Source organism: Tamandua tetradactyla, chromosome 18 (assembly GCF_023851605.1).
Source record: "Tamandua tetradactyla isolate mTamTet1 chromosome 18, mTamTet1.pri, whole genome shotgun sequence".
In the NCBI taxonomy this organism is placed as follows: Eukaryota; Metazoa; Chordata; class Mammalia; order Pilosa; family Myrmecophagidae; genus Tamandua; species Tamandua tetradactyla.
Window position 1 is genome coordinate 37,144,286 of NC_135344.1, and position 12,205 is coordinate 37,156,490.

Genomic DNA, 12,205 nt, shown 5'->3' on the forward strand with positions numbered 1-12,205 from the left:
CTTTTCTCATCTTTGTTCCTCTTAACATAGTTTGTCATCTTCTTCATCTTCTTTTTTTTTTTTTGGCTGCTTACAAGATTTTCTCTGCCATTACCAGTTTTTCAGGAATTTGATCTTGATGGGCTGTGGGGATATTTTTTTCATCATAGTCTTCATTGAGCTACTTGGAACTGTGGATTTATAGTTTTCAACAAATTTGGAAATGTTTTAATTATTATTTCTTCCTATTTTTTTCTGTCCCATTCTCTATTTCGTCTTCTTCAGAGATTCCAATTATATGAATGTGGGACAATGTGGTATTGTCCCATGTCAGTGATGCTCTATCCACTTTTTTTTTTGCATGGGCAGGTACCGGGAATTGAACCCAGGTCTCCAGCATGGCAGGCGAGAATTCTACCATTGAGCCACTGTCGCACGGCCCTCTATCCATTTTTAAAACCTTTTTTTGTATGTGTTTTACTATGGATAGTTTCTATTATTATACCTTCAGGTTCACTGACCTTTTCTTCTGCAATGTTCACTCTGCTGTTAATCCCAACAAGTGTATGTTTTCATTTCAGAAATTGAATTTTTCATCTCTAACAGTTCAGTTTGAGTCTTTGTCATAACTTTCATTTCTCTCCATTATTTTAACGCTTTCTTCTACCTCCTCGAACATATGGAGCATATGTATAATCGATTTTTAACATATTTTTTTCTGTTAAATCTTCATTTATGGGTCTGTTTCTACTGATTGATTTTGGTCCAGATAATGGGTCACATTCACTTGCTTCTTTGTATACCTGGTAATTTTTTATTGGGATATCAAACATTTTGAATTTACATTGGTGGGCATATTTCTTTAAGTATTGTTGGACTTTGTTTTGGTAGCAGTTATTTTCAATCAGTTCGATTCCTTCAAAGTTTACTTTCAAGCTTTGTTAGTAGAGGTGTAGGGCTAATTTGGCCCCTCTACTAAGGCAATACCCTTTTGAAGACACTATCCAATGCTCCATTCTGGCTCAGGGGAACATGAACTACTCCTAGCCCTTTGTGTATTCCAAGAATTTTTTAGCCTACTCCTTTCCAGTGATTCCTTGGCTTGCTTCAGGTGGTTTCCTCATGTGTGTGTGCAAAACAGCAGTTTAGCCAAGGATGTGAGGAGACCCGTCTGTACATCTCCAGAGCTCTCCAATATTTTGTCTCTCAAAATTTACTTTGGTCTTCTCAAATTCTCATCTCTCTCTCCCGACTCAGCAAGACCACTAGGCTGTTTGGGTTTTTCCTCCTTGAGCCAGACTGGAAACTCTCTCCACACAATAAGCTGGTGCCATCATAGGACTCATCTTGTTTCTTTCCCTTCTCTCATGGATCACTGTGCTGTTATTTAATGCCTGAAAGCTTTAGTTTCCTATACTTTGTTTCTTTTCCTAGCTGTGTAAAGTGAGATAATAAATCTGACCCTTGTTACTCCATCATGACCCAAAACAGAAATCTACAAGTTTTGATATATAGAATTTTCATTACTACTCAGTTCTAAATATTTAAAAATTTATAATATCTTTGATCCATAGGTTATTTGGAATTGGATTTCTTAGATTCCAAGCATACAGAAATTTCAAGGTTTTTTTCAATTATTTATTTTTACCTTAATAGCATTGTGATTAGAGAGTGTGCTGTGGATAATTTCAGTCCTTTGGCAATGGTTGGGATTTTTTTAACCTTTGTTTTTTTATCCCTTATTAGAGAAGTTGCAGGTTTACAGAAAAATCATGCAAAATATATAAATGTGTCTATAAACTACCTATTATTAACACCTTGCATTAGTGTGGTACATTTGTTACAATTCATGAAAGAACATTTTTATAATTGTTCTATTAACTGTAGTCCATTGTTTACAATAGTAGATTCCCTTTACTGCTGAGGAAGTGGACAATTTTTGTACATATTATGGATGTCCTTGAAAAGAAAATGCACCTTGCTGCAGTTTAGTATAGGATTCTTTATATGTCCATTAGATCAAGTTTGTCGTGTTGTTCAAATATTCTATACTTGCTGATTTTTTGTCCCTCTGTTCTGTCAATTACTGAGAGAGCTGTGTAAAATCTATCTACCATGGTTATAGATCCATATTTATCCTTGGATTTTAGTAAATTTTGCTTTGTATAGTCTAAGTAGTTTTTATTAGGTACATATAAACTTAAATTTTTTTATTCTCCTGAAAAATTGAGCACTTCAGCCTTAAAAGTGAACTCCCTATCTCTAGTAATGATGTTTGCATAAAATCTATTTTGTCTTATATTGATATATCTATACTAGTTTTTCTTTAGGTAGTATTTGCATGATAAATCTTTCTTTTAACTTTCAGACTTACATTTAAGATATCTATGTCATATAAAAGTTGGAGGTTTTTGTAAACCCATTATTTCAAGTTTTGTCTTTTAAAAACATTTTTTGCATTTACATTTAGAAGAACTACTAGTTTTTTTCATGAAAAACTTAGAATGGGAATAGCGCAAATACTTCTGAAGAGTGGGAGAAAGATCAAAGGTGATGGTAGAGTTTTACAGAGAGGTCACGTTTAACAAATGGGTATGAGTGTTGAATCATTATACAGATATTTCTTTTAGCCTCCAGTACCTTAGAGCAGCTAGAAATAAAAAACTAAAATTGTGGAACTGTAACCCATACCAAACTCTAAAATCTTTTCTACAACTAACTGTTGCGATTTACTTTGAAATTTTATTGCTTTTATGTATATATGTTATTTAAAGAGAAGGAGTGTAACAGAAAAGACAGGATTTAACAATTGAGTATGACTACTGAATCATTATGTTGATATTTCTGTTGGTCTCCAGTGTCTCGGAGCAGCTAAAAGAAAAAACTAAAGATCATGGAACTATAACCCATACCAAACTTTAAAATCTGTTCTATCACTACCTGTTAAAATGTAATTGGAGGTCTGTCTGCCGGCCCGGCACGTGGCGCCCATGCCCCGCCTGCCAGCCAGCCCTCCCGCCCTCCTCTCCCTCTCTGTCCGCCGGCGCGGCGTGTGGCGCCCACGCCCTGCCTGCCAGCCAGCCCGCCCGCCCTCCTCTCCCTCTTCCCCCTTCTGCTCTGGCGGCGCTCCATCCGCCATCTTATCCTTCCCTTTCTCCTCCTGCTCCGGCGGCTCTCCAACCACCACCGTGCCCTCTTCCGCCCTCACCGGCTCCTCCGCCACCGGACTCGACAGCCTTGCCACCCTCACCTTTCCTCCTCCAGAACAGCTACTGGGGGAGTGGAGACAATACAGAGCAGCTCCCGGAGCCACGACGGAGATCAAAGGGACGGTGTACCCCATCCTGGAATGGCTGACTGTCTGGGAGAACCAGCTCTGGTGAGATCGCCGAGGGGCGCGGACTTTCCCGGGCGGGACAGCAAGCGGCTGGAGTCCCTCCCTTCCGCCTTCCCAGGCCAGCTGGCAGAATTGGGCAGGCGGTCCCCTTGGGCCACGGCGGTTGACGCCCCCACCACACGAGGCCCCCCGGACCAATTGAGAGAGTTGGGTTGGAAATCCCCAGACTGCGGAGAACGGTGACCGGGGGGTCCCTTCCAAACACGTGACTCCCCGGTCCGGCTGGGAACAGTGCACTCTCCCGGGCTGCGGCAGCTGGCGCCCTCCCGCCACGCTTGGTGCCCCGGGCCAACTAGGAAATTCGGTCGGGCGCTCTCCCATGCTGCGGTGGCCGGCGACCCTCCCCGCGTTCGGACCCGCGGGCCAGCTGGCACTCTTCCAAGATGCTTCGGCAGCCAAACCTCCCCTACGGCGAGAGTTTTCCAAAGTTAAAGGACCCACAGCAACTTTCACTGGTGGAACCCGTAGACAAACGTGTGCCACGAGCACCACCTACTGGGCAGGATAAGAAAAACAGAACCCTGAGATTTCACAGAAAAATTGTTCAACCTGTGGGTTCCAACACCCAGGGAAATCTGACTAAATGCCCAGATGCCAGCAGAAGATAACAGATCATGCTCAGAAAATTGAAAATATGGCCCACTCAAAGGAACAAACCAATAGTTCAAATGAGATACAGGAGCTGAAACAACTAATGCTGAATATACGAACAGAAATGGAAAACCTCTTCAAAAACGAAATCGATAAATTGAGGGAGGACATGAAGAAGACATGGACTGAACAAAAAGAAGAAATAGAAAAACTGAAAAAACAAATCACAGAGCTTATGGAAGTGAAGGATAAAGTAGAAAAGATGGAAAAAACAATGGATACCTACAATGATAGATTTAAAGAGACAGAAGATAGAATTAGTGATTTGGAAGATGGAACATCTGAATTCCAAAAAGAAACAGAAACTATCGGGGAAAGAATGGAAAAATTTGAACAGGGTATCAGGGAACTCAAGGACAATATGAACCGCACAAATATACGTGTTGTGGGTGTCCCAGAAGGAGAAGAGAAGGGAAAAGGAGGAGAAAAACTAATGGAAGAAATTATCACTGAAAATTTCCCAACTCTTATGAAAGACCTAAAATTACAGATCCAAGAAGTGCAGCACACCCCAAAGAGATTAGACCTAAATAGGCGTTCCCCAAGACACTTACTAGTTAGAATGTCAGAGGTCAAAGAGAAAGAGAGGATCTTGAAAGCAGCGAGAGAGAAGCAATCCATCACATACAAGGGAAACCCAATAAGACTATGTGTAGATTTCTCAGCAGAAACCATGGAAGCTAGAAGACAGTGGGATGATATATTTAAGTTACTAAAAGAGAAAAACTGCCAACCAAGACTCCTATATCCAGCAAAATTGTCCTTCAAAAATGAGGGAGAAATTAAAACATTCTCAGACAAAAAGTCACTGAGAGAATTTGTGACTAAGAGCCAGCTCTGCAAGAAATACTAAAGGGAGCACTAGAGTCAGATACGAAAAGACAGAAGAGAGAGGTATGGAGAAGAGTGTAGAAAGAAGGAAAGTCAGATATGATATATATAATAAAAAAGGCAAAATGGTAGAGGAAAATATTATCCAAACAGTAATAACACTAAATGTTAATGGACTGAATTCCCCAATCAAAGGACATAGACTGGCAGAATGGATTAAAAAAACAGGATCACTCTATATGCTGTCTACAGGAAACACATCTTAGACCCAAAGATAAATATAGGTTGAAAGTGAAAGGTTGGGAAAAGATATTTCATGCAAATAACAACCAGAAAAGAGCAGGAGTGGCTATACTAATATCCAACAAATTAGACTTCAAATGTAAAACAGTTAAAAGAGACAAAGAAGGACACTATATACTAATAAAAGGAACAATTAAACAAGAAGACAAAACAATCATAAATATTTACGCACTGAACCAGAATGCCCCAAAATACATGAGGAATACACTGCAAACACTGAAAAGGGAAATAGACACATATACCATAATACTTGGAGACTTCAATTCACCACTCTCATCAATGGACAGAACATCTAGACAGAGGATCAATAAAGAAATAGAGAATCTGAATATTACTATAAATGAGCTAGACTTAACAGACATTTATAGAACATTACATCCCACAACAGCAGGATACACCTTTTTTTCAAGTGCTCATGGATCATTCTCAAAGATAGACCATATGCTGGGTCACAAAGCAAGTCTTAACAAATTTAAAAAGATTGAAATCATACACAACACTTTCTCGGATCATAAAGGAATGAAGTTGGAAATCAATAATAGGCGGAGTGCCAGAAAATTCACAAATACGTGGAGGCTCAACAACACACTCTTAAACAACCAGTGGGTCAAAGAAGAAATTGCAAGAGAAATTAGTAAATACCTCGAGGCAAATGAAAATGAAAACACAACATATCAAAACTTATGGGACGCAGCAAAGGCAGTGCTAAGAGGGAAATTTATTGCCCTAAATGCCTTTATCAGAAAAGAAGAAAAGGCAAAAATGCGGGAATTAACTGTCCACTTGGAAGAACTGGAGAAAGAACAGCAAACTAATCCCAAAGCAAGCAAAAGGAAAGAAATAACAAAGATTAGAGCAGAAATAAATGAAATTGAAAACATGAAAACAATAGAGAAAATCAATAAGACCAGAAGTTGGTTCTATGAGAAAATCAATAAGATTGATGGGCCCTTAGCAAGATTGACAAAAAGAAGAAGAGAGAGGAAGCAAATAAATAAGATCAGAAATGGAAGAGGAGACATAACTACTGACCTCACAGAAATAAAGGAGGTAAGAACAGGATACTATGAACAACTTTATGCTAATAAATACAACAATTTAGAGGAAATGGACGGGTTCCTGGAAAGACATGAACAACCAACTTTGACTGAAGAAGAAATAGATGACTTCAACAAACCAAACACAAGTAAAGAAATTGAATTAGTCATTCAAAAGCTCCCTAAAAAGAAAAGTCCAGGACCAGACGGCCTCACATGTGAATTCTATCAAACATTCCAGAAAGAATTAGTACCAACTCTCCTCAAACTCTTCAAAATAATCGAAGTAGAGGGAAAACTACCTAATTCATTCTATGAAGCCAACATCACCCTCATACCAAAACCAGGCAAAGATACTACAAAAAAAGAAAACTACAGACCAATCTCTCTAATGAATATAGATGCAAAAATCCTCAATAAAATTCTAGAAAATCGTATCCAACAACACATTAAAATAATTATACATCATGACCAAGTAGGATTCATCCCAGGTATGCAAAGATGGTTCAACATAAGATAATCAATTAATGTAATACACCATATCAACAAATCAAAGCAGAAAAATCACATGATCATCTCAATTGATGCAGAGAAGGCATTTGACAAGATTCAACATCCTTTCCTGTTGAAAACACTTCAAAAGATAGGAATACAAGGGAACTTCCTTAAAATGATAGAGGGAATATATGAAAAACCCACAGCTAATATCATCCTCAATGGGGAAAAATTGAAAACTTTCCCCCTAAGATCAGGAACAAGACAAGGATGTCCACTATCACCACTATTATTCAACATCATGTGGGAGGTTCTACCAGAGCAATTAGACAAGAAAAAGAAATACAAGGCATCAAAATTGGAAAGGAAGAAGTAAAACTATCACTGTTTGCAGACGATATGATACTATACGTCGAAAACCCGGAAAAATCCACAACAAAACTACTAGTGCTAATAAATGAGTACAGCAAAGTAGCAGGTTACAAGATCAACATTCAGAAATCTGTAGCATTTCTATACACTAGTAATGAACAAGCTGAGGGGGAAATCAAGAAACGAATCCCATTTACAATTGCAACTAAAAGAATAAAATACCTAGGAATAAATTTAACTCAAGAGACAAAAAACCTATATAAAGAAAACTACAAAAAACTGCTAAAAGAAATCACAGAAGACCTAAATAGATGGAAGGGCATACCGTGTTCATGGATTGGAAGACTAAATATAATTAAGATGTCAATCCTACCTAAACTGATCTACAGATTCAATGCAATACCAATCAAAATCCCAACAACTTATTTTTCAGAAATAGAAAAACCAATAAGCAAATTTATCTGGAAGGGCAGGGTGCCCCGAATTGCTAAAAGCATCTTGAGGAAAAAAAAACGAAGCTGGAGGTCTCGCACTGCCTGACTTTAAGGCATATTATGAAGCCACAGTGGTCAAAACAGCATGGTATTGGCATAAAGATAGATATATCGACCAATGGAATCAAATAGAGTGCTCAGATATAAACCCTCTCATCTATGGACATTTGATCTTTGATAAGGCAGTTAAGCCAACTCACCTGGGACAGAACAGTCTCTTCAATAAATGGTGCCTAGAGAAGTGGATATCCATATGTAAAAGAATGAAAGAAGACCCGTATCTCACACCTTATACAAAAGTTAACTCAAAATGGATCAAAGATCTAAACATTAGGTCTAAGACCATAAAAAAGTTAGAGGAAAATGTAAGGAGATATCTTATGAATCTTACAACTGGAGGCGGTTTTATGGACCTTAAACTTTAAAGCAAGAGCACTGAAGAAAGAAATAAATAAATGGGAGCTCCTCAAAATTAAACACTTTTGTGCATCAAAGAACTTCATCAAGAAAGTAGAAAGACAGCCTACACAATGGGAGACAATATTTGGAAATGACATATCAGATAAAGGTCTAGTATCCAGAATTTATAAAGAGATTGTTCAACTCAACAACAAAAAGACAGCCAACCCAATTACAAAATGGGAAAAAGACTTGAACAGACACCTATCAGAAGAGGAAATACGGATGGCCAAGAGGCACATGAAGAGATGCTCAATGTCCCTGGCCATTAGAGAAATGCAAATCAAAACCACAATGAGATATCATCTCACACCCACCAGAATGGCCATTATCAACAAAACAGAAAATGACAAGTGCTGGAGAGGATGCGGAGAAAGAGGCACACTTATCCACTGTTGGTGGGAATGTCAAATGGTGCAACCACTGTGGAAGGCAGTTTGGCGGTTCCTCAAAAAGCTGAATATAGAATTGACATACGGCCCAGCAATACCATTGCTAGGTATCTACTCAAAGGACTTAAGGGCAAAGACACAAACGGACATTTGCACACCAATGTTTATAGCAGCGTTATTTACAATTGCAAAGAGATGGAAACAGCCAAAATGTCCATCAACAGAAGAATGGCTAAACAAACTGTGGTATATACATACGATGGAATAGTATGCAGCTTTAAGACAAGATAAACTTATGAAGCATGTAATAACATGGATGGACTTAGAGAATATTATGCTGAGTGAGTCCAGCCAAAAACTAAAGGACAAATACTGTATGGTCCCACTGATGTGAACGGACATTCGAGAATAAACTTGAAATATGTCATTGGTAACAGAGTCCAGCAGGAGTTAGAAACAGGGTAAGATAATGGGTAATTGGAGCTGAAGGGATACAGACTGTGCAACAGGACTAGATACAAAAACTCAAAAATGGACAGCACAATAATACCTAATTGTAAAGTAATCATGTTAAAACACTGAATGAAGCTGCATCTGAGCTATAGGGTTTTTTTTGTTTTTTTTTACTATTATTACTACTTTAATTTCTTTTCTCTATATTAACATTCTATATCTTTTTCTGTTGTGTTGCTAGTTCCTTTAAACTGATGCAAATGTACTAAGAAACGATGATCATGCATCTATGTGATGATGTTAAGAATTACTGATTCCATATGTAGAATGGTATGATTTCTAAATGTTGTGTTAACTTTTTTTTTTCCGGTAAGAAAAAAAAAAAAAAGAAAGAAAGAAGGAAAGGGAGAAGGTACAACCCTTCTTTTTAAATAAAATAAAAGTGCACACAGAAAAAAAAAATGTAATTGGAGGGCGGGCCACAGTGGCTCAGCAGGTAGAGTTCTCACCTGCTGTGCTGGAGACCCCAGTTCGATTCCTGGTGCCTGCCCATGCTAAAAAAAAAAAAATAAAAAAAATAAAAAAAATGTAATTGGAGCTGCAAGGGAGAAGACTCTGGCCCTGGCACCCTGAGATCAACAATTCCATCCTGACCAAAAAAGATGGAAAGAGGTGTAACTCATAAATTATCAGTGGCTGAGAGAGTTCAAATAGAGTTGAGAGGCTTCTCTGGAGGTCACTTGTACACAAGCTTCAGTTAGACATTGCTACCTATCATTACTTGCCAAATCCCAAACAAAACCATTTCTGCAATCCTTAAGAACACCTAGGACAAATATATAAGATTCTACAAAGGTTTCATGTACTAGGGTAACTTTCCAGAAACCTACAACCCCCATATGGGTCCCTGGACAAAGTAAGTCCTGAAACCTAGAGGGCCCAGCATCTCCAGAACATTAGCTAGTTCCGTCTCCCTACCCCATAGTATTGACAGCCTGTTCCAAAGTGAAAAAGTTAGAATGGGTGTAGCCCAAATACCCCTAAAGAGTGGGATAGAAAGATCAAAGATGATGGTGGAGTTATACAGAGAAAGTAGGGTTTAACAAATGAATATGATTGCTGAATCATTAAACTGATATTTCTTTTAGTCTCCAGTATTTTAGAGCAGCCAGAATGAAAAACCTAAAATTGTGGAATTGGAACCCAGACCAACCTCTGAAATCTGTCTTACAAGTCATTGTTGTGCTGTGCTTTGAAATTTATTGCTTTTTTGTATATATGTTATTTTTCATAAAAAAGAAAAAAAAAGTTGATTGTGATGATGAAAAACACATTTATTCCTTCTAGCCTCTTATATTCTGGAGCAGCTAGAAGAAAAAATCTGAGAGGCTGGTATGGTAGCTCATGACAAACTTTAACAAACTTGTTAAAGAGTGCTTTGAAAACTATTGCTTTTCTCTTTCTTTGCTTTGTATATATGTTATATTACATTGTTCTAGTTTGCTGACTGCCAGAATGCTATATACCAGAAATGGAACAGCTTTTAAAAGGGGAATTTCATAAGTTGCTAGTTTACAGTTCTAAGGCTGAGAAAATGTTCCAATTAAAACAAGTCTATAGAAATGTCCAATCTAAGGCATCCAGGGAAAGATAACTTGGTTCAAGAAGGCAAATGAAGTTCAGCGTTTTTCTCTTAAGTAAGGGGGCAGCAAACATGATCAGGGTTTCTCTCTTATCTGGAAAGGCACATGGCGAACACAGCATCATCTGCTAGCTTTCTCTCCTGGCTTCCTGGTTCATGAAGCTTCCTGGGAGGCATTTTCCTTCATCTCCAAAGGTAGCTGGCTGGTGGACTCTGTTTCTTGTGGCTATGTTGCTCTGCTCTCTCAGAATCTCTTGCTTTCTTCAAAATGCTTCCTCTTTTACAGGATTCCAGTAAACTAATCAAGACCCACTAGGAATGGTTGGAGACATGTCTCCACTAATCCAGTATAACAACCACTCTTGATTAAGTCACATCTCCAGGAAGATAATCTAATTAAAGTTTCAAATATGCAAAACTGTATAGGGATTAAAAGAAATAGCTGCCTTTACAAAATGGAATTAGGATTAAAACATGGCTTTTCTAGGTACATACATCTTTCAAACTGGCACATTTATAATTATAAATAAATAAATAAATAATGTATTTGGAAATTTATTGCTTTTTTGTATATATATTTCACAATTTAAAAAATGTTAAAGAATCTCTGGTTTTTTTTTTTTAATCATGCTGGTTCTAAATTTTTTTATACTTATTTTCTTTCTTTTGGATGGTCTAAATAATTTTTGATATTTCATTTTCTCTCCCATGAGCCTAGAATTATATACTTATTCCATTTTATTCTTTTAGTGGTTATGCTAAAAATCACAATAGACATACTTATCAAAGTATAAATCTAATTCAGTTTTAAAATCCTCCCAGAACAACTTATTTCCATTGGCCCCTCTTCTGACTTATAAGTTTATGAACTGTATAATTGTTTTTTTTTGGCATGGGTAGGCTCCAGGAATTGAACCCAGGTCTCCAGCTCGGCAGGCAAGAATTCTCACCACTGAGCCCAGTTGCACTGCCCTTTATCTTTTTTTTTAATCCACTATTTATTTTGTTAATTTCTTTTGTCAATGCTTATTACATTTATCTATATATTGTCACATTCTTTGCTCTTAATTCTTAATGTTTCAGGTCTTCCATCTGGAATTACTTTCCTTCTGATTTTGTTTAGAATTTCCATGAGTGTAGATCTGCTGTTAATGAACCATCTCCATGTTTGTCTGATGTATTTTTGAACAATACTTTTCCTTATACAGATTTCTAGAGTGATAATATCTTTCTTTTAGCACATTAAAGGTATCATTACCTTGTATTTTTCTTTCCATTGTCACAGTTGAGAAGTCATTATATAGTTAGACTATACATCCTTTGAAAATGATTTTTTCTCTGCTTTAGGATTTCCTTTTAGTCTGGTTTTCTGCACTATGGTATATTTATGTGTGATCACTCTGTACAAATCCTACTTGAAATTTGTTAAGTTCTTTAATTTGTGGGTGATGGCTGTGAACGTGTCATCTTGGATCGACTGAACTACAGTCTCTGGAATTCCCTTTCTAATTCGTTTTTGGTTAGGGTGGGCTATAAGGTAGATTCTCTCAGAGTTGCAGAGTGGCAGACATTTGGCAGCATACACACACCTTCTCCTACTTATTCGATTAAACACTGTGTAGGCACTGCTGTAAAGGGATTTTGCAAATATAATTAGTCTCATATTAGAAGACTTTAATCTAATCAAAAGACAGACTAGC